This window comes from Lissotriton vulgaris, chromosome 4_1, assembly GCF_964263255.1.
Source record: "Lissotriton vulgaris chromosome 4_1, aLisVul1.2, whole genome shotgun sequence".
NCBI classification, from domain to species: domain Eukaryota; kingdom Metazoa; phylum Chordata; class Amphibia; order Caudata; family Salamandridae; genus Lissotriton; species Lissotriton vulgaris.
Window position 1 is genome coordinate 416,326,286 of NC_141691.1, and position 21,918 is coordinate 416,348,203.

At 44.2% G+C, this 21,918-nt stretch overlaps 1 protein-coding gene across 5 annotated transcripts in view; it reads left to right on the forward strand.

The window, feature by feature from the left end:
- PCDH19 (protocadherin 19) overlaps positions 1 to 21,918 on the forward strand; it is a 212,906-nt gene that overhangs the window by 18,014 nt on the left and 172,974 nt on the right. The gene's annotated exons all lie outside the window — the stretch shown is intronic.

Below are 21,918 nucleotides of genomic sequence, written 5' to 3' on the forward strand. Positions count from 1 at the left end.
GAATTGTCAGGTCCGAGGAAATTGAGCCCAAGACCCGCCGAGGCAGGAATTGAACCCTGGTCCCGGGCCAGAGCTCTGCATCAGGGTCTGCCGCTCTAACCATTGAGCCACACTCCTCCACCGTGCCTCAAGGACGATATAATAAAACAAAAATGCAAAAAAAAGTTAAACCTATGGCATAACCATTAAAATTGAGAAAAGTACAAACTAAAGAATGTGTATACATTACCATTTACTGAAAGGGGAGCTAAAATGCAAATGTTTGAAGGGAATGTACCTATGACACGGATTTCGATGAAAAATAGTCTTTCTTAAGCAAGGCAGCCTTGTGCCAGTTCATGTACTATAGGACAGTCATCTGCGACAGATTAGCGAAAGGAGACAAGTGCATCAGGTACTTATAAAGGAAACAGTTCAACAGTGAACAAAAGGACCGGTGCAAAAATGAGACACATGGATTTGCTAGATGAACAATATAAGCTTAGTCCAGCTGCACAGACTGAGCACAACTGGACAATACCATGCCAGCACCTGGTCTCTCTCCCTTTGCTCTCCCAAGCCATCACTTGACGTCTCTTGCTTAGCACTAGCGTCTTCCACTCATTCGTCACAGGCACATCCCCTAATGCCACCATATTAATGGCTTTAATCTCCCAGGGAGCAGGTGGGGCTTGTCTGCTCTGGATTGTGGACTCTGGAATGGTATCTCCAGGCCTGGGGGGAGCAGGGGTCGAGCTCGAGACAATGGCATTCTCTTTACTCTCACAAGCTTAGCAACGGGTTGCAGGCGCACAAAGGTCCTTTTGGAAACTGTTGCCGCAGATGTTCCATTCATTCATAAAATCACAATTGTTGCTATCGTTTTTTAATACCGTGAGATACAACAATATTTGAACTATGAAGGACGCGCCATCCTTTCTGTCACATGGTTAAAAGAAAGATAGATAGCCAGATCTTTATGAGTAACTCTAGTCTTTCTCTGCTTTCTATCAGTGACCTTCCGCATTCAACACAACCTTCCTACAACAATGCAACCGTCCTTGTTTCCATGTAGGGGTGCAACTGCAAACAAACTGCCTCAGCCCCACTTCCTATGAATAGTTGGCATGGCACTGTGAGCACGAGGCCGTCCATAGTCCTGCATTGTAGTATTGACGTGTGCCTGCGGAGACGGGAAACACAAAGCACATATTACTGCTCTGGCTTCATTCAGGATCTGCCCTTTTGTCCTTCTTCAGGCCCAATTGGCAACATGGACCCACTTCATTTCAAGGTCAGGGTCAGCACCATAAGATCACAACATCTTCAAGCTTCTTGAATGAAGACTTTTTGATTCTGCCTCTTTCTGATACAATTTAAACGAGCAGCTAATTTGGCAATCTCCTTTCACTTCGAAGATTTCATTGGAATTAGAGTTATTGGATCCGTCTGTGCTAATGATTTGTAGTTCTTCCCGAGCTACATCCGTTTCTCTATTAAACAAATAACAACACACCCACTGCCTTCATTAACACAGTGAGAAGATGAATTATACATTACCCTTATTAGATTTAGGCATGAGAGGGAGGCACACTATGTGCTGCATTGACACACGCTGTGCTGTAACCTCAATTGCTGTGTACGAGAGTCATCTCTTCAGAGGGATTTCTCAGGTTTCTCACCCATTTACAGTTATTTGTGGGCCCATCGCTTCATGCTGCTGGTCAGACTTGATATGAAATCTGCATGGCTCTAACACAGGCTGCCATCAAAGTCCCCGGAGGTATTCCAAACACAAGTTGCATTTCAGTCTGCGAAATTAATAGAACAAGCAAATGGAACTTCAGTAACTTGAGCAGGCGAGCAAAAACATGCTAAAAAAATCTAACATAATACTGCATTAATTTCAAAGTAATATCAAATAAGAAAATATAATGGTGCTCTAAATTCCTACAGCTCCTGTTTGCTGTCTTATACATTCGGGCTATACCATTGCCAATACTGTCATCACAAGTGGTCAGCTTTAGTGGGTCAGTCTTTTCTGTGCGTGTAAACTGTGCCCACATCCTTCCATCCAGGGTTTATTTACTTGTGCTAACCACGTCTACATGGTGATTAATAGTGGAGTTGTTAAGATTTGGGATTGTTTATTTATTGTGCCCTATAACTCAAACAGCAGATACGATAACCCTCCCTGGCTAATGGGGTTGGCGAAGGCCAGCTTTATGGCTTCATGGACAGCACCAGCAAGAATACAACTCCTTGCACACTAAGTAGGCAAACAGGAGCTGATGGAGAGGGCTCAGGACACAAAGGGGCTCAGTTGTAGGCAGTGTACCAGACAGGGGGGATCATGCTCTGTCTAAGTATTTCGTAAGCTTGACAGTAAGCTTCTTATCTGGCTGAGTAGCTGAGAGAGAAACAAAACCTCCAATCCCTCGGACAAGACTTGAGAAAGTTTTTTTCGGCTTCTTAATTAAATTCACATGTTTTTGGCTGACCACCCAGGAATCCACGAATGGATTATTGCCCACCTGTTTATTCTTGGACAAGGTTTTTAATCTACTCTTTTTGTTAGATTCACTGAGCACAGATTCACTCCGCCTCTTGGGAGGGCAGCGTCATTTCTTTGTGGCTCAGCCAACAAAAAGGCTGGCCGAACCGAGCAATATTGACTGATAGTGATCAATAAAAAGAAGGCATTTTAAAATCAGTGGGCCTTTCTTGTACAATGAGCAGGTGTTCTGTTGTGCTTCAAGAAGTAAGAGACTGAGGTTGCATTCTGCACCTTAAAAATCATCATTAGTAAAGCAACAAATCATATCAAAGAACGTTTAATCCTTTGATGCCCTTATCATGCTAACAAATACTGATAGAATTTCAGAAGTATATTTTAAGGCGTATCAGTAGCTAGGCCATGTTTGCCATTTTTCATGGAATACTTTTGGCTTATTTAAATCATTTACTAATATCGACTTTTGCGTAGCTCAGTCCTCCAAGGTCACAGGCGTTGTATATAAGGTTGAAAAAAATACACTGTGTTCTGATTGTCTTTTTTTTTAAGGTACAACTAAATATCGAAAGTTAAGGAAACCTTTGGTGGATCCTTAGCCACTCAAGCAACACTCTAATCCTAAGCAAAACTTAGAATCCACCAATAATCTTCAACTTTAGAAGCTCGTCTGTGCTGGCTTCAAAAGCCTTGGGAGAGACTGAACGGAATCTCATCCTTGAACAATGCGCACGTGCTTGAACCTATCTTCCAATCCCCAACAGGTGCCCTTATGTTCACTCTGTCTCTTTATAACTAAAAGTACCCTATGCAAAATCCCATTATTATATCTTAATAAGTATGCACAGAGTAATACAATCCAACCTGACTTGCCCCCCCCCCCGGATTTCTCTCTCCTTTAATTTATTCAGTGGCGCACATTTTTATTTTTTCAATTCCTTTGTTTTAAAAATGGTGGCATATATTGAATACGATATATGTATCACGGCCGGGGAGATCTATGCAGCTGGGCAAAAAAAAAGTGCATAAACCGACTTTCAATACCCCCTATTGAAGTCTATCAATGCCCTACATTTTCAGATGCATTGTTTAGTGAACCTATGTCATACTATAACATAGCATGTGCATTTGTACTGCGCACCTTCACCCAGAAGGGTATCTTGGCGCTGAATAACAGATGTTAATTTTTACCAAACTCAATGGTACTCATTTTACCAAGTTCAGAAGGATGAAAGGCTGAGTGGCCTGTCTGGGTTTGAACCTATGAACATAAGGTCAAACATAGGCCCCTGCTGTGGGCGCTTAATCCACTAAGCCACCAGACCCAACAGTCAGCTTTCTTTTTACAAGCACCCTTTTGGATGTCCTACATTTGCATCAGATGGAGCTGAGGAAACTGCACTGCCGCAGCCATCAATTATGGATGGTGTGACCTAGGTGGGTTCACAGACATAAACTTAGACTGTCAGTAGTCACCCAGAACAAATGTTCTGATTAACCCTGGTATCTAGCACTACGCGTGCTCATCTCCCGCGGCTCACTGGAATACCCCTTGGAAACTGCCCGCGTCAAACAAAATAATACACCCAACATCACCTGAGTGCAGAGGTGGTCAGAGCAGGGCATGAGGTGGGGGTTCTTTCACGGGTGGCTGGACTCCAGCGCATTGAGGCCCTCCTGGGGGAATTGTCACGCTTTATACGTCCCTTGTTGATTGGAGGATTCACAGGGCAGAAACAGTTTTGACATCTAATATGGTATTGCTAATGTGGAGATATTCACTTAATTTCGGAAACAAAACAAACTTTAGAGCACGGACTGCCAACTACAGTGCTGTTGTGAGTCAGCCCAAGCCCTGGGGACTAACAACCTCATCATGCGCACCCATAGGCAGACATTGAGCCACCCCCTCTAGGGAGTTTGAGCTGCGCCCTCGCCGAGCCTTTAATGAGCCAGAGCCCAGGGCCATGTCCACAAATACCCACCCGCACCTTTCCCATAGTTTCTGCTAACCTATATGAAGCTGTACTGAAAAATGCATCCAGCCACCACATTGGGTCTGTCACAAGGTAGAGATGGTCTAAAACCAAAGAACAACATTAAGGTGAAAGCTAGATATAATAGGAAAAAAATGTGAAAAGGCGATGAAAACACACACTCCCAAAAAAAACGGAATGCGTCAGCAGGAATGAAGAAAAGAAATACACATATGGAAAAACCTTGCTGCAAATTATTCTGCAAAAGTATTGCACTCAGTGTGTGTTGCTAAATCTTTCTATTAGATTTTAATGGCGAAAATAGTTTGAGATCCACCAAATTAGATTTATTAACCAATCGCCCTGTTCACGGTCAGTATTTTCAGTATTTTTCTATTTATAAATGGGCATAGAATACAGCCAGCATGGATTCCAGTGAGCCCATGGTGTATCAGTGCTGCCTGGCTAGTCTTTCATGAGCAGAGATACATGACTGTAGGATGACACATCACTGTAGAAAGTCCCTGTGTCTCATGACCAAAGGACCCGACTCTTGTTCTCAAACCGCTAGTGCAAGCATCAGGCCCTTTGTTAGGCTGCAGCTCAGGATTCACTCCATTTCCATTGTTATTTTTACATTTTAGCACTGTGAAGGTTTTTCAATGGAACACTGCCAGAAAGCAGCCGCGGCCGGTGGTGGAGTACCTGCGGGCGGTGACGTGGGGTGGGGGGGGACGGGGTGGAGGGTTGCGTGCACTGCATCACCAAATGCGATGCAGGGCGCGCAACGAATTTCGTTTTATTTATTTATATGTTTACTTACCTGTTAAACTCCGTAATCCATACATTACTACCCCCACCCAGCCCCTCCCCCTCCCCACGTCACAGCCCGCAGGTACTCCCACCACCGGCCGCGGCGGCCAGAAAGTTGTATGAACAAATATAACATGAATAAGCAGTGAAAAGTGCTGGCTTTTCAGCATGTCGTAGAGGTGCAACAATGCATCTCTAGGGGGCATATTTGCAATTTGGCGTAGGACAGCACCACAAGCCTTCTAGCTGTGATGCCCTACGTCAAAAGAAAATGGCAAGAATTTGCCGTATCTACATGTCTGCTCTTTCTGTCAGCGCCTGTACACAAACCGCAGCCGAGTACCAACGCAGGCACTCGTGCGTTGTTGGCTTGATTGTTTTTGTGCACTAAGAAACACCTTCCTGGCCAAAGGAGGAAATTTCCTTTTTCTATTCTGCAGCACACACAGAAAGAGGAAAAAAGAAGATAAACATAAACATTTCTCCTCATTATGTCTGCTTTGGGAAGGTGTTAGTTTTGGGGGTGACTCATACGCTATGTTATAACTCTGGGGCAATGTCAAAAACCAAGGGTGTTGCATGGAAACACCCATAGGAGCACCCAGGGAGTGCCCCTTGGACACAGAGAAAGGCATTGCCTTACTCCATATTCACAAGGACATGAAAAGCCGCGCCGGGTGGCTTTGCTTGGCCTTGTAAATATGGGCGGGCACACTGTGCCTCCAGGGCATCAAAAGCGCCAGAGGGGCATTTGAAAATGCCTCTAGATGTCCAGATCCTGTGATCCCCACCGTGCTCCAATGCTCTCCTCAGCAGCGGTAACATTCACCGAGAAAGCCTCTCGCTTGTAAATGTGAACACGCCAGGCTTGTTTATTTACTGCATTCAGCTCTGAGCCTCACTGTGGTGACTTAAATTGTGCCCTGAGGGAAGGAAAGTTGCTTTTAGACTGTGTTGCAAATTTTGTATTATAATGAGTTCTTTGCCCGTGAGCTGCTGTTCACAGGACAGCGCGTAAGAAGTAAATGTCCTCTCTTTATACACTACACTAACTGTGAGGGGACTGCAGAGTGCAAGCCTCGGTCTGAATAATTGCTCAATTGTGTGCCGGGCCGGAGTGGATACCAAAAGCATCCCTGCTAAAAATGTTCAAACCAGCCTCTCTCCATTCCTCCTCGCTCTCTGAACTCTCTCTTTTCCCTCTTCTCTCTCTCCCCTTCCCGCACCTGATGTAATTACCTGGGGAAGCTGGAGAGAGTGACAGGCCTCAAAAGGCTCCAACCCACTGGGGAAATGCCCAGTGGAAAAAAAACAGCCGTCCGGGTCTGATTGTGTGGCAGTGATAGACCAATAGTATCCATGGGTTGGCAGATGAAGACATGCACTGTCAATTGTTCCGAAGAAGGTATAGAAGAGCTATGCATTTCTTCACTGAAGACTAGCTCCATGGAAACCATGCGAACATTCAATATCAAACAGTCACCTCAGCACACGCGTATCTTTCCGTTTCTGGACCTGTTGGGTCCTCGCCTTACAGCGCATCCTACGACGCGGGCCAGACGAGATCAGAAAATGAATCTTCTGTCATTAGCATGGGGTCTTGAGCTTGTCGGATTGGGCTTTCTCTAGTCATGGCAGGTGTATGCCACAGGGCATGTTTAGAGATTCCCGTGTTCCTGGATTCGATTAACCCAGCCTTACGTTAGATACGCGCAATTCCATTAAGCGGGAACCCTCTGGCATGTTCTCAGCAATGCTCCTTAGGCTATGATAATGTGCTGGATTCGCCTATCTATTAGTGGAATGATGGCTTTAAAAATAATAACCTTTATCTCTTCTGTCAGTGACCTAAAAAAATACAAACCGTACCTTTTGTACTGAGGCTCTGGAGAGCACAGTTCATTAAAGGAGCCGGGGAGAAGGTCGAAGATTGATTCGCACTATAAAGATCGGAGCCAGGGCGACTGATTTTCTGCTTTATTGCTGAATCATACAGATTAAAATCAGGAGCTCATATTAGAGTAAACGAGGTTAGAAAACAAATAATTCAATATTAGCCTGTCAGCAAATCGCTTCTATTGCAATATAAGCAGATTACTTTTTATCAATAGGAAACGTAATTCATTTTCAATTTACAGAGTTAAATAAATAAATATGCAAATACCAACAAGTTAGTTCAGTTTACACACTGATAACTTTGCAGGTAAAAGCTAAAAGAGGCACAGTCTGAAATGTAGGGTGATTCTATAGCTGCGAAAATGCGCATTCAATGTAGATGGATTTCACTTCCATTAGTTCCCTATGTTGTGCAGGATTCAATCATTTATACACGGTTGATCTGTTTTTTGCTAGCTTAGAAAGAAGAAGTACAACTAATGACAGTAAATCTTAACCAATAACACTCGACGGTTTGTCATTTGTAAGAATAAGTGATCAGAAGTGGAAATACTGCCAACGCTTAGGTCATCAGTCTAACTTAGGTGCAAACCTGGCACGGTAATTGTTCACAGCAATTTGCAGTCCTGCAGGATGTGGTAATTAGTAGATACACAATTACTGCACCATTCTGATTTGTATTCCTAGGAATGAAGAAAAATGTGCTGTTGTGTCCACCATTCTGATATGTGCAAGCTTAACGTTTTTCGTGGTTGCTGGTAAAAAAAAAACAAAAAATATAACTGCCTGCAACAATTAGGCTGAAAACCTCGATGAGGTGCTCAATTTGTAGCCCAACTGGAGTCCATTTTCTGATGAAAAATCCTGTTGCATTTAAAACAGATTACTTTGACACTTATAAAGAGGACCATAGTAGTGTATGTTGTCGGGTATTTTATAGAGTCCTTTTGCCAGGTGCTTCATGGGTATAAAATAATTTAGCGACAGGGTGGGGGTTCTGCAGTCGCGTGGTTGATTTGATACATAGGAATGGAGCATACGGACACTGTGAGGCGTTGCGGGTTGGTTGCGGAGTGATGGAACAGAGATGCTGTGCATATATATGTTCGGAGTGGGGCATTGGTGACCAAAGAGAACAACGGAATCTTAAATAACCCCTAAGACGGTTCAGTAGTTGCACTTCTGGCATGTAATGAAATGGTGGTCCAAACAGACTGACCGTTCTGAATTAACGCACCCTGGATATGCAAAGCACAGCGGGGAGCCCAGTAAAAATTCATTTACACAAGTTTCAGTGCTGAATTCCGGTTTGTTCCGTCACACCTTGGGAATACGAAAGCATCCCACAGAGAAAAAGCCCCGCATCAGATTATGCCAATACCTGGAATGCTTTCAATGGGCGCTCTCATGGCAGATTTGTCATAGATTGGGTCGCTCTTATGCCACGCAAGACAACGCAAAACCTAGATTCAGATTTTTCAAGCCTTGCGAAGCCACCCTGCGTTGCTTGGTAAATCTGGTGTAACGCTTGCAGCCCAAGCCGCTGGCTTGCGAGACACGACATGGGAGGAGCATGGGTGTTCCCATGCATCGCCCCAGGCAGTTGGAAGCATTCCCAGATTTACCAATCCGGGCTGACTGCGGAATTTGTCAGAATAGTATGCCATTCCACCAGAGGCTCAACATGGACCTCTGGTGGGAAATATCTTCTTTTTACCTCATTGTTTCCTCTTTCTCAGTGGGCTGCAGCACACTGAGAAAGAGGAAACTGCCTCTGAGGATTGTTTTTATCCAGGAAGGGGGTCCTTGCTGCTCAAAAACAATGCTGCCTACAATGCAGGCACCTCTGCACTGCGGCGCATGGGTGTCTTTGTTGGTGCAAGGCAGCAAATTGTGCACCAGCGCAAATATAGGACAGGAATGCAGCATATCTTGATAGAAATGGTGCATCCCTGCCCTCTCCTGTTGATGCAGAACTGGCACGCTGCCTTGCTGCGCTGCACCGCATCCAAAATTGAGAAATCTGCTGCTCAGCTTTTAGAGAAGCAAACACCTTTCCTGCACTTTTGATTTACTGAATGCAACAACACCTGTTTACTGTAAGTCATTTGCAAACTCTATATTGGATTGAGCAAACCACAGTAGTGTGTCCACCCAAAGACTCATTCCTGCAGCTTCTGGTCACTGAGGCCAATATGTTACGGAATCTCAGGGAACGCATAAGAGCTATTGCGTATTTGGAACAAGCATGTATATATGTCCAGTACTTCCACTAACACGCTGAAATGTTTAGAAATGGCCCAGCACGTGCAGAGGTTGCAATACCCAGACATCTGGATGAGCCAGGCAGGGATTAAGAAGGCCTGATTGAGTTTTAACTCACACTGAACACAGTATATGCAGCAGGATGCATTAACTGAGGTAGAATGAATAGTACTAATCCCCGCGGATCTTTCAGGTCGGGGATGAAGCCATAAATGATTTGCCCATCTCTTTTAACCTTTGCGTCCCAAAGATAGAGCACCCTAATGCAACACGCGTTGCCGATGGGCATCTTTCTCTGAAGGAGCACACAAGAACGCCACCTTTGAATTGTCTGCATCCATTGTCATAGGGAAGGTAGTCTCGCAGGACGTTTTTATGCCAATTAGCACTGTCAGTCTTTGATACTGCCCAGACCGAATGAGGATTGTGAGACTGATATCCTAAGGAAGGGTCCCCTGAATGATGCTGCCACATAGAATCATCAGTCTTTCATACACATATAAAGTCTGTACTGGAGCTTCACGCTCAGCTCAAACTAAGAGTCTGACAGTCCTAAAAATAAACAGATCAAACCAATAGAAGGAGAAAGCCTTTCTTTTCAAGTACATGTATCCGGAGTAAACTTATAAGTTTGATAGGAGAAGAACTTTCTCAGACTCAAGAAATGCAAAAAAAGTGCATTAATTAATCAGCCTCTGAATCAGAGTTTAGCACCTGCGACCTGCAGGTGCTTGGGCCGTGATGGGCTTTAAGCGTGGATGTGAGAGTGGTTGTAATTAATGAGTGTGTTAGATATGGTTGGTATTGTGCAGCAGGCATCCGTGCAGTTGCTTCAGCACACTTACTGAATCAGTTCCCGGAGAGCAGGGGGTGGTTGATCTGTCAGTCCAGTGTGGTGCCAAGTCTTGGGTGCAGAGCAGGTCTCTCCGGCGTAAGTTATTCAGCAGATTGATGGTGTTGGCTTCAGATAATGCTGCAGGGTGGATCATTTTTCTTTACTTTGGGGGCAGCCCTGTAATTTTAGTTCTATCAGCTAAATGCCAATCTGAAAAGAACTGTTCTTAGAGCTTTCATGGACCATTTGAGGTCCATATATGCCATTAAAGAACTATCCATGCTCATCCTTGTCACCCATACCGTATTACCTATATATTTATTTGCCTTGAATCTGCTTTGTTAAGATCAGATTCAGTTGACACTACTGCAGAAGCCTAATGGGGCATGTTAGAGACAAGAAGCATCATGTAACTGCAGCCTGAGCTCCACAAGACCTTGTGAGTAGTTTCTCTTTCCATGCTTCACTTTTCAGAGTGAACCTACTGTGGCCCCTTACCATAGCACTGCCATACGAAAGAGTCAATTGCTGGTGCTGCAACCAACCTACAGAGGTCTCTACCTTCATAAGTAAGAACTCAAACTAACCTTTTATCTTCTGGGAAACTTCTAATAGCAAGCAGCGCTGTGTAAATATTCTCTTCATCACCTACTCCCATTATTAACGCTTGTTTGTCATTTTTGTATCTGGTGTATGGGTTCTTACAAAGCACAATAACACCACCCGAGGAATGCACACTATTGAAAACGGTGAAATCCATAAATAAATGTGAACATAATTTATCATGTAAAACAAGCCTGAAATGGATTTAACTTAAATCTTCATGCAGGAGAAATATTTTCACCCATGTGCAATGTGTTAAAGGTGCACTAGATTACAGCTAGAGCTGGTAATCAACCATAGAAAGCTTGGCAGAGGGCTATTGCTTCTTGGTCAAGACACTTCTAAAGATTTTGAGACTTCAAACTTCCCATTGATCAGCAGCTAATAATTTGAGACCATGCTCACTCAAAGTCTGCAAGCTCGAGGACCACTCCTTCCCCCCCCCCCCCCCGTAGAGTATTGGGTATCGCATCACCACAGTGCTGTAGATTTCGAATCACACTGTCGGCCATGACGCTGCCCTCCATTCATTAATCTCCCTCCCACTTCATTGCCTCTTTGGAGTCTCCTGGCTCCATTGTTGAAGATTAGGTTTCCCTGCACATTGTCGTCTGTAAAGGTTGATTCCTGTACTTACGAGTGTTAGGTTTCCTTTCTCATGGTAATATTATAGGCGTCTAATCTCATCATTGCATATTGTGTTACCTTTCACATTGTAGTAAATGACTACATTAGGTTTCCTAAATCATGTAGTCTGCAGAGGCCCTGAGTGCTACTCGCACCGCGGTTTAAGGCCGTTTACTTGCAATGACTGACTCGCATTGTTCTCCGCTGGCACCACATTTGGCGTCGCTTCACGTGACATGTTGATCCGCCATGTTCTGGAAGCTGTAACCATAGAACAACATGGCAATTAAGATATGGATTTTACACCCTGCAACTACGGGAAAATCTCATTTGCCTCCTAATTCGGATGTAAATGTCAAGATAAATTGGCATTCTATAGTAGGGATCCAGTTTGCTGCTCCAGAGGGAAATGTATGAACAATTACACAGCGGAAAATAAACTAAATAATATTATGTACAAATATATATCTTAATGCTATAGACTTTCACGTACGATAGGACAAAAGCCAAGAGGTGGCAGAACAGAGAGGCTGAGCTTTTAAAAGTCAGGGAGCTAATAATTCAGTATGGTAGGTATATGTTATAGCACACCACAGCATGTTAGGGACCCGATGGGTTATATCCAGCGACACTACTGGGTAATATAGGCATTACATATTTGGAGCTGCTGAGTTTATCTGTTTAAGCACCCTTAACCGCATCGCTGCTGCGGCGATTTTTGCGCTGTGCGGCTTTTTTTAAAAAGCTGCGTTACATGACAAACTCAGCTCGTTATCAGCACACGCCACCCGTGGCTGATGACGAGCTGAGCTCGTCATCAGCAGCGAAGGGGTTAAACAGGGCCTGACTGGAGAACCAAAGCATCCCTGGCTAAAATGCCTAAACAAACCAAACACCCTCCTTCGTCTCCTCATTCGACGTCTCTCTTTCTTCCATCTGTTCTCTATCTCCTTCCCTCTTCTCTCTCGTTTCCCTTTCTAACCTATTGCTCCCTACCTTCCCCTTCCCTTCCCTCCTTCTCTTTCTCTCTTTCTTGAAGACTCCTGGTGCCCCTGGGAGGTGGGAAAGTGACAGAGGGAACAGAAGCAGCTTTTAAAACCAGCCTCCAGTGGCTCCAGCCCACTGAGTAAATGCCTGGAGGAATAAAAGGCCTGTCCTTCCCGCCCTTAAAGGATATGTGATTGTGGATTGGTTGCCTGGGCTGCAAAAGAAAGCTCATAGAAAGTTAGCTGAAAAGTTTCAGGCATTTTGATATGAAATGTCACCTTATTGTTGATACTGGTTTTATTTAAGATGAAATCGGGATACTAGCCGTGTCTGGTGAGCCAAATGACCAATGCATCTACTGAAGGGATTCATGTCTGCCTTCATGAACAAAGGGTCACATGTCAGTAGGTCCACCCAGCCTTTCATCCTTCTAGGAATGATAAACGAGTTCCATTGATTTAGGTAACCATAAACATCTGTTCGTCGGTGCAAAGATAGCTTTTTGGAGAACGTGTGCTTTGCAAATACTTATGTTATGTTCATTATAGACATTGTGAGTTAGAGTCAGTGACTGTCAATGAGCATGTCAGTAAATTCGAGTGCTTTTATTGTATAAGACATTACACTAATGTTACTCTACCCCTAAAAAGACTCATAAAAGTGATTTACTGGTGAAATGAGCAGAGACTGAGAGTTTGATAGGCCCTAATTAGAGAGTGTTCGTGTATGTAGATTTAACCAGATTTGATACTAATTCGAATAAACCATGTTTTTTTTACGTTAAAAGTGGTTATCATGAGTATGTCTGGCATGGTGGCTTGATTATTTGCAATTATATTCATGGCTAGCCATTTCAAGTGTAGTTTGATATATTACTTCCATGGCTGTTATTCTAGCTAGCGATTACGTTACTGATTCTGCAAACAGACATGTTAGTTTCTATTCCTAGCTACCTTATTTGATACATTTTGTGATCTTGGGAAAACCACTTTATTTTCCTCTGTCACAATTATCTTATTTCAAAAAATTGGGGGAAGATTACATAAATAAATAGCAAGGACATATTTAAACTGGACAACCTGCCCAAAAATGGCATTTCCACCGACCAACCAATAACTAAAAATCCAAATGCATTTTTTGGGGGGGGGGGGGGGGTGGGGGGGGTGGGCTGAGAAATAGGTTAAATAATGTTTTGAAACACAATATACCGTACAATACTCAATGTTTACATGAATGTTCACATTACATAATCCTTTTTAAAAATACCATTTAGCACTTTACTGTTCCTCTCTCAGATTTTGTTAGGCTTACTTATTTATTAAGAAAATGTGCCTACATGTTCATTATCACAATTAACAGCTTTCTACTTATCACCACAACCAAGTAATTTATTTATTGCCGGGGATACAGAGGCGGGCCAAACAGATAGTCATTTGCATAATATTCAGGTACTCTACACTCTTAATGAAATATTTATGAAAACACATTGTTATCTGTTTCCAGCCAGTGTCAACCAATGTCATTCAGAACAGCCAGGCTAGATTTTAATGCCGAATATGGGCCAAGAGGCCCTTTCTGATCCTTTCATCCTTTCTATTCTACTGCAAGAGCATGCATGGTCTCCAGGTGTACTCCCATACTCAGGTCAACTAGGCAGTGTTCCTCCGTGCCTAAGAGAGGAAAGACTCAAGCAGAGAAAGGGTACTCCGTCGCCACTCAGATATGTTAAAACCTATGCCCTCGCCCCCTCATTTCCACCCTGTGCAGCAGCGCGAGGATCTGTGTCTCCGCGAGTACGGGGGAGGATTAATTGATGTTCCCCTTACAGAAGCACTGGGGTCCTCTGGACATACCCCCTTACCCAGAAGATCTCGGGGCGCCTCGCTTGTGCCCTCACACATTTTATCAATTAGCCCAGTAAAATGCAAGACTAATTTTAGGCACTTTGAAACCCAACCCTGCGGTCCCCCAATACCAAATTGGCATTTGCGGTGGCTGGAGTAAGTGGGCAGGGATATATTTGCATGGCAGGGCTTAGTGGGGTCCTCTGTTGTCTGTTAATGCTCTTTCCGATGGCACTGCTCACCTCTGCTTAGTTTTGCCAGAGGGGGCAGGTAAGCACGACCACATGGGTCATGCCCTCAGTTTCTGTCCACAATCTTTTTTTTTTTTTTTTGATTTCTACTCCGAGGTGTAGGAGTGCTTCCCACAACTTTCAGATGTGTGACACTGTTGCCCTGGAGTTTCTTTAAGAAGGAATACATGGCTACTTATTCTTAGAAATCCCACCGGGTTGCAAGCCACAGCCAATTGATGCTTTGGAGTCTCCGGTTATGAACAGACAGCTCTCAGTGAAACAATAAAAGACATCCCTCATACTTTGGTTTTTTGTAGCAAATGATCCCCTCTCACGTGTCCAGGCGGCAGTTGCATATATCACCAGATTAAAGCATATCTTTTTTTTTTCCTTTTACAAAGATAAATCGACTAACAGTGTTCATCACTCAAGTTAGGCATGTAAAGTCGAGTGAAATATATTTGCAAGTGTGGTTTCTTCCAGGTGCTCTGATTTGTTTCTCAATAACTGTGTTGGACAGAAAAGGAGCCAGATAATAGCACCATAGTGTTGCTTGAAAAATCGCAGCTTTAATTATCAACACTTTTAATTATAGAATATGCAAATACTGCAGACATCAATTAACCAGATCACTGACTGGCACTGTTCCAGGCTCCTGCAGGTACCCGTACCCCTGAAGCCGACCCTCTGAGCACCATCTGCATAGATACATACAACAGGCAGCCATCTTGACTGTTCTAACATGGTGGCAACACCATGTTTACTTCAAATAAAGAAGCAGCTCGCGGAGAGGCATATTTTATCTTGAATGTGTTTCTCAAGAGCTTGATTTGCATCTGGGCAAATCTTTTTTCCTGCTCTGCTAAATTGTTTTCCCGATTAGCCACCCGCTGGCTGCAGCCAGAGTTTCCTGGCAAGCTCCCTGCCCCTGGAAGGGGCTGGTGTCAGGGAAGGTAACTGATTGCACTATTGACTTTCAAGTACAGATGCCCAGCCTTTGCCAAGACCCGAACATTTCAATGCATATAGATTTTGCATTATGTTCAGGAACCAGACAAGGCACACTGTATATCTCTGTTAAAACACGAAGGAGCTAATTGTTGGCACAGAACAGTGGTGCCGGATTTACGACCCTTCTCTGGGGATGTTTTACCATTCCAAAGCTTTCCGACTGAGCATTTTCCTGAGTCACATTATAAAATAATGAAACTGTCCTTTGTTGAACCAGCGCTCTCTCTGACCATCAAAGCTAGATTTTATCTCCCCTCGTCTTTCTTCATTTCCTTTATCTGTGGAACATCTCATTTTCTCCACATCGATCAACCCATTTGCAATATCCTTGAATAAGTCTCATTAGAACTTCAGAGCCCGCTCTCCCGCCATATTTCTTGTCTGCATTTCGAAAGTCGCCAAGAGCGCAATTTTTAATTGGGCCACTTTGCGGCTCGGATTGCATTAATCAGTTCACTCAGTTCCGGCCCAGGAACCACAAAGGGTCCACACAGACAGCATAGATGTCATCTCCTGGCCCCGAATTCTGTGTATAATAGGGCATGTTTTGCATGACTCAAAATCTCTACGCGAGCCATCGCTCAATCTCCGCAGTGTGACCTTTAGCACTAATTATTGGTACCAAAGGACCTCAGTAAACCAGGCTGGTAATTACCCACCATCACATTGGATGAACAACTGAAGGAATTCTTGGCAAGGCAGACAAAGCGAGTGCCCTGACTTGTTCTCTGAATTAGGTTATTTAGAGCAATTCATTGCATTGTGTTTTAGGATCCGCCCTTCCTTTTCCTGAGGGTAGGACATGTTAAAGAACAGCTACACTGCAAAACAACTCCTTTTACACAAGGAACACCTTGGGATAATGTGCATTTTTTTGTATTAGACACAGGCCAAAAAAGACTAAAGTAATAGTCTTCTGGTTCATTGATATACTGTTATTTTTAAATGAATTTTCAAAAAATCATATTTAATTTTGTGCTAAAGGGTGATTGCAGCATGTAAGTATTTCTTCTTTTATATAGTTAACTGTTAGGCATGGTTATATGGATAAACCACCTGTACAAACATGCTCCTTTCAGTTGTGATTGTGTGTGTCATTAGCAGGCATCAGCCGCAGAGGGTCTGATTGCCTCAGACAATTGGAATCAAGGATGCAAAGGCAGAGGCAGTGGACTCATTTCACAGATTGTTCCCGCAGCATTTGGCATTTGCTTGTATTTCATATTTGGTCCACTGGACGGTATATTATTGGGTTTGTGTTAGCAGTGATTCATTGAACAACGCTCATTGTGATTCATCATTTCCCTCAGCCCGGTGCATTGAAAATAGCATTAAATTACTTTTGTTGGTCTTTGAAAGTGGATTATTTCACCGGCCTTGACTGTGCAACGCGTGCTTATGCTAGCGGTGCTCAGTGATCACGACCAGATTTTTTATACTTCTATCACCCATCATCCCAACAATGCCGCCTGTCAGTGCTCCCAGAGAACACAAAAGGAGTTCTAATTTGTAGATCTTCATGATATACTATCACCATCTCCCCTGTTACTTGCAGAATAAATAAAGGTGAAATACATACATTTGTATGAAACTTAGATATTGATATTCGACAAACATGGCATTTCACTGAATCAATTTCCTTGACAACTATTGAGCCATGGGCCCTATGTGCAATGGTGTGCTTACTTTGGGGAACAGCGTTTACAACACAACTTTTACCACGCACTACCTTTACCACGCACCTTTTACAATGTAAGTCGTTACAACGACTTGCGCTGGGGGGCGCTGTAGGATAGGGAATGGTTTAATTTACTATCCAAAACCTTCCCTACTATTCACGGGGACTGGAGTAGGAATAGTAAATTAAACTATACACTATCCAGCGCCCCCCAACGCAAGTCGTTGTAACGACTTGCGTTGTAAAAGTTGCGAGGTAAAGGCATGCATTGTAAAAGCATGCGCAGTAACGACATACATCCGCTTACTTTTACGTCCAGAGTGCAGGTGATATGATCAGGGCTTGTTTCTCACACCACAGGTCCCCCTGTTTGACCCATTTAAGCAATGCAAATGTATGTTGACTTTACTCACACTTTAATATTGTAGCAGGCATTGGGGGATTATTGTAGCTGGCACTGAAGGGATCTAGTTCTATGTGACTCATGTTTTAGGGTCTTAGTACGGTTTCGAGGAACCAGTTCCTTTTTATTCACACACAGAAATCTTCGCAAAGTTTGAGGTGAAGTATTTTCATCTTCTGCACACTATGAAATCATAGCAAGCATTGGGGAATAATGTGTCCTTGGCACTCTCTTTAGAATCTTTGCAAGCATTGAGGGGTTGCTTGTCCTTGACACTCACCCTTTGCATTTGTAACGAGCATCAATGGCAATTATTTCCAATGTACTCAAGGTTTGTTTTACTCAATTTTAGGCCCATTGTGATTATTCTGATTTCGTCTTTCGTTTCACTCACTGTGGGGAGAATATCCCAAATTTTTATGTCAGGAAAGTCCCAAGAAGGCGCTTGCGTGTTTCTCACATATTTAATTGAAAATGTTGTCAGTTTCATCGGATTGCTCTTTCCCTCAAAGTAGGCATGCCACTGGCTCCTGAATATTTTTCAAGCATGTCATCCCAGTGTGTACGGTACAGTGAGGTGAATAAGACCCATCCAAGAGTTGCATCAATACAGGTCCTCAGATTTGGGAGCAGCGAGGAAGACTTTTAAGTTGAACACGAGTATAGAGCGGACCTTCCTTTGCCAGTGGCAGACAATACCAACTAATATCGAACACAAACAAGGAGAGGGTGTTGCAGTGCTAGATATAAAATAAGAACTTATGTGAACGTCATGAACGAAGGACAGTAACAATCAGACTATCACCAGAGTAAACCAGTTTCTAGGTACGGTGGGAAGTGAGATTCCTGGACTGACTGGTTGTCGTGATCACCTGCCATTACGGCTATTAACAACTTGAAGCTCGATGGTGAAACGTGGAGCAGAAAATATAGTCTTGTATATTAGACTTTATAAGAATTGCACGAGTTTCCAGATTGCATTTTATGTTAGATTTTTAGGAGGCCAAGGCTTTGTTACTTGCTCTAGTCTTTGGAAGAAGAAATCTTTTAAACTGGAACCCTTTGATGTGAAGCTTGGGACTCAGGTTTTGTTCTTCTTCTGGTACATGAGTCTGTGTATGTTGTGTGTGTGTGTGTGTGTGTAAATGATGGTCCAGCATTTAAAGATTTATAAAATGAAAGGGTGCTGCAATAGTCATGGCTTACATACTGTACACTGCACACTTACCACTGTTTTACTACACATTTTCTAGGATGTGTCTTAATGTTTTTCATTGAATACAAATGGAGAAACTAAAATCTAAACTAAATTCTTAACTTGGCAGTGGAATAGGACATAATGAGATCGACCAGTCACATTTCTAGATTTGGCATAGTTGTCTTTGTTGCATACTTTTTTTTCTCCAGAGATCACTTGCTTCTTTCGTGTTATGATTTGGAAAGCCAGAGCTCAATGGAGAGTACTTGACATCAGACTCAGGTTTTTCAAAAGATCTCTTCATGCGACCAAAAGTAGCAATGGTTGCCAGTGACTACTAAACACTGTGGGGCAGATTTACAAGCCACTTGCACCCCTTTTACGCTGCCTTTGCGTCACTTTTGTGATGCAGTGGCAGCGCAAAAGATGCACCATGGTGCGGGGTACTTACAACGTGACACATCTGAGATATGCATCACTTTGTAAAGCTCTGCACCAGAAAGAGGCGTTCCTGTGCAGGGGGGGGGGGGCGTTCTGGTGCAGGAACGCCTCATAAATGTGGCTGAGTGAAATCTACAAGATTTTACTCAGTCACTTTTAGGCCCATGCTGCGTCAAAACCCTGCGCCTGCTTGAAGCAGGCATAAAGATTGACGCAGCATTGTGACAATAGGACCCCCCAGACTATTGCTGGAGCTGCGTCGCAACTCCAGCAATGCGCCGCTTTCACAGCACAGATGCGTCACGCCATGGTGCGCCTCATTGTAAATGCGGCGCATCCATGGTGGCGGAGGCATAGCGCACAATAACTGGCGCATCCCTGCTGATATGCAGGGATGCGCCACTTATTTTAACTCTGCCCGTGAGTCCTTGGCCTATGCAGCTGGGTTATGGACTTTGGGAATGACTGAATGGCTGAACATTCATGTCTATTGCAGTTATGGAAACTAAACTGGTTTGGAAGAGTGGGTGCTGGGAAGGCTTTGGAAAATGTGTTTAGAGAGTGAGATTGGTGGCTTTAGTGGGAGGGAGAGTGCATCACAGCGCCTCTCTATTCCAGCTTCAGTGACGTCATCATGATGCATTCACCTTTTACCTATTAGCAGTGCACAAGTCCTAAAAAAAGAAGTGGGGGGACGCTGACGTCACGACCGGTAGTGATGTCACGAAAGGTGGCTTGCACCATCACTCATTGCCTCCCCTGGCTTAACCCTAGATGCAATTGCATCAAGAAGCCAGCGCGTGAGAAGTGTTCTGAATGGGCTCCGATCTCGCCCCAGAGAGGCCAAAGAGTGAATGTGTGGCTCCATTTGCTCCAGTTATCAAGCTCCCGGTAAAAATAAGTGGGGGGACGCAGTCCACCCGCGTGGTACTCCCACTCGAGCCCTGCCTATTAGCCTGAACATTTGCAGGCCATTAAGAAGGGCATTCATTTTCAATGCGTGCGTGTGTAGTGAAGCTGTAAAGCTGTTTTATTTTGACCACACACATATTGATATAAAGTTAGTAGTACACCTGCGCTCTACATGCTGAATTAATTTCCCACCTGATCTTCTTTCCACTGCATTCCCTTTAGCTGTAGGCTGTTAATCTTGCAGCCCACCGCCGATGTGGGAAAATGCATCTCCCCGTCTTTTACGAGGCTGGCAAAGTTTAAACAGAACTGTTGGCCTTTGTGCCAGGCCTGGCTGCTTGTTAATGCTGCAGACGACCACCAGCAAACTTCCGAACTACAAATCTTTCTCCCCGTTGGTCATTATTGTTTCTTTGCCTCTAAAGGGGTCTCCAGCTAGACTTTGAAAAGCTGCACACATAGGGGGCATGTTAATGTCTGCACGTTTACTTGTTTAACACCCCCTCTCCCCTTTAATATTGAAAGTGTGTTGTAAAATGAACAAAAGCCCGTGTGTTTTTTTCCGAAGCAAAGGCCTTTTGTCTGTGCTTTGCGTCCTGGGTGGGTTAGCTCCCCAATTACCGGCATCTTGTTTGCTGGAGCAGCACAATGCGCACCGCGCAGCACCTGCAGGCAGTAAAGCCATGTAACGAAGAGATATTTCACACGGCTCCTGTACAACCCCCGGGTAAATAATCTGGGAAGTGTTCCCTGGTGCCTTCGCAAGTCATCGCCGACGAGCCAATTATCTCCTCAGAAACGGGTATTTTTAGGGGCCTTGCATAAGCAGCGCGTCCTTTGTCATGGCGCACGAACCTGCGGGACAGGGCGAAGCTGGGCCTCGGACACACACCCTTGGAACTCCCGACGAGCTGCGCTTCGCTCGCTGAGGCCGTACACAGACGTGTTTTGTGAGGTGCCTCGGTAAAGGCGGTAGCCGGCTCCTACGCGCAGCGCTCTCCCCTTTCAGAGCCGGCTGCAGCTCGGCTGTTTATGCTGATGTGCGCGGCGTTGCTGCCGTGTTCCTTTGCTAAGCGGAATAATTAGTTCTTTCGTTATTTTGAGGCACACCTGTGACATTCTTCCACACTAGCTGCTGGTGCGGCGCCCAGCTGGGACTCTATTTCCGGACGGCTAATGGCGCTGCGCTGCGGAGTGAACTCTCCTGAAATGAAGGCATGTGAAGCGCAGCGGTGCTTACGTTTCAGTGTGGAGGGAGAGGCTAGAAATCAGGAGAGGTTTGACATCAAGCTGAAAAAAGAATGTATTTTGTGTCTGTTTAACTCCGTTGTGGGCATACAGTCACCCTCACATAATACACAGCACACGGCAGAATAGTCAATTTAAATATCAGTTATAAAAGAGGCCTTGTAATTCTAACCGGATAAAGAGTGTGAGAAGGGTGGCATGGGTGCCATCGCAGTCGAGCACAATGGGTGCGTATGCCACCTTGGTGGCTAGTAAAAGCCAGGCATACTTCGTATGTGGGACCCCTTCAGCTTGCCTCGGCCCTGACGCCATTGCACTCTATACACTAATGAAGCCAGGTCCCCAGTCGACATTGTTGGGTAGTCTAGGCAGATATTAAGTTCACATGGGTAATATTGTGAGCAATTATTGGTAGTGCAATTTGGGTAATATCAAAAAGCACATTTTTTTTATTTTG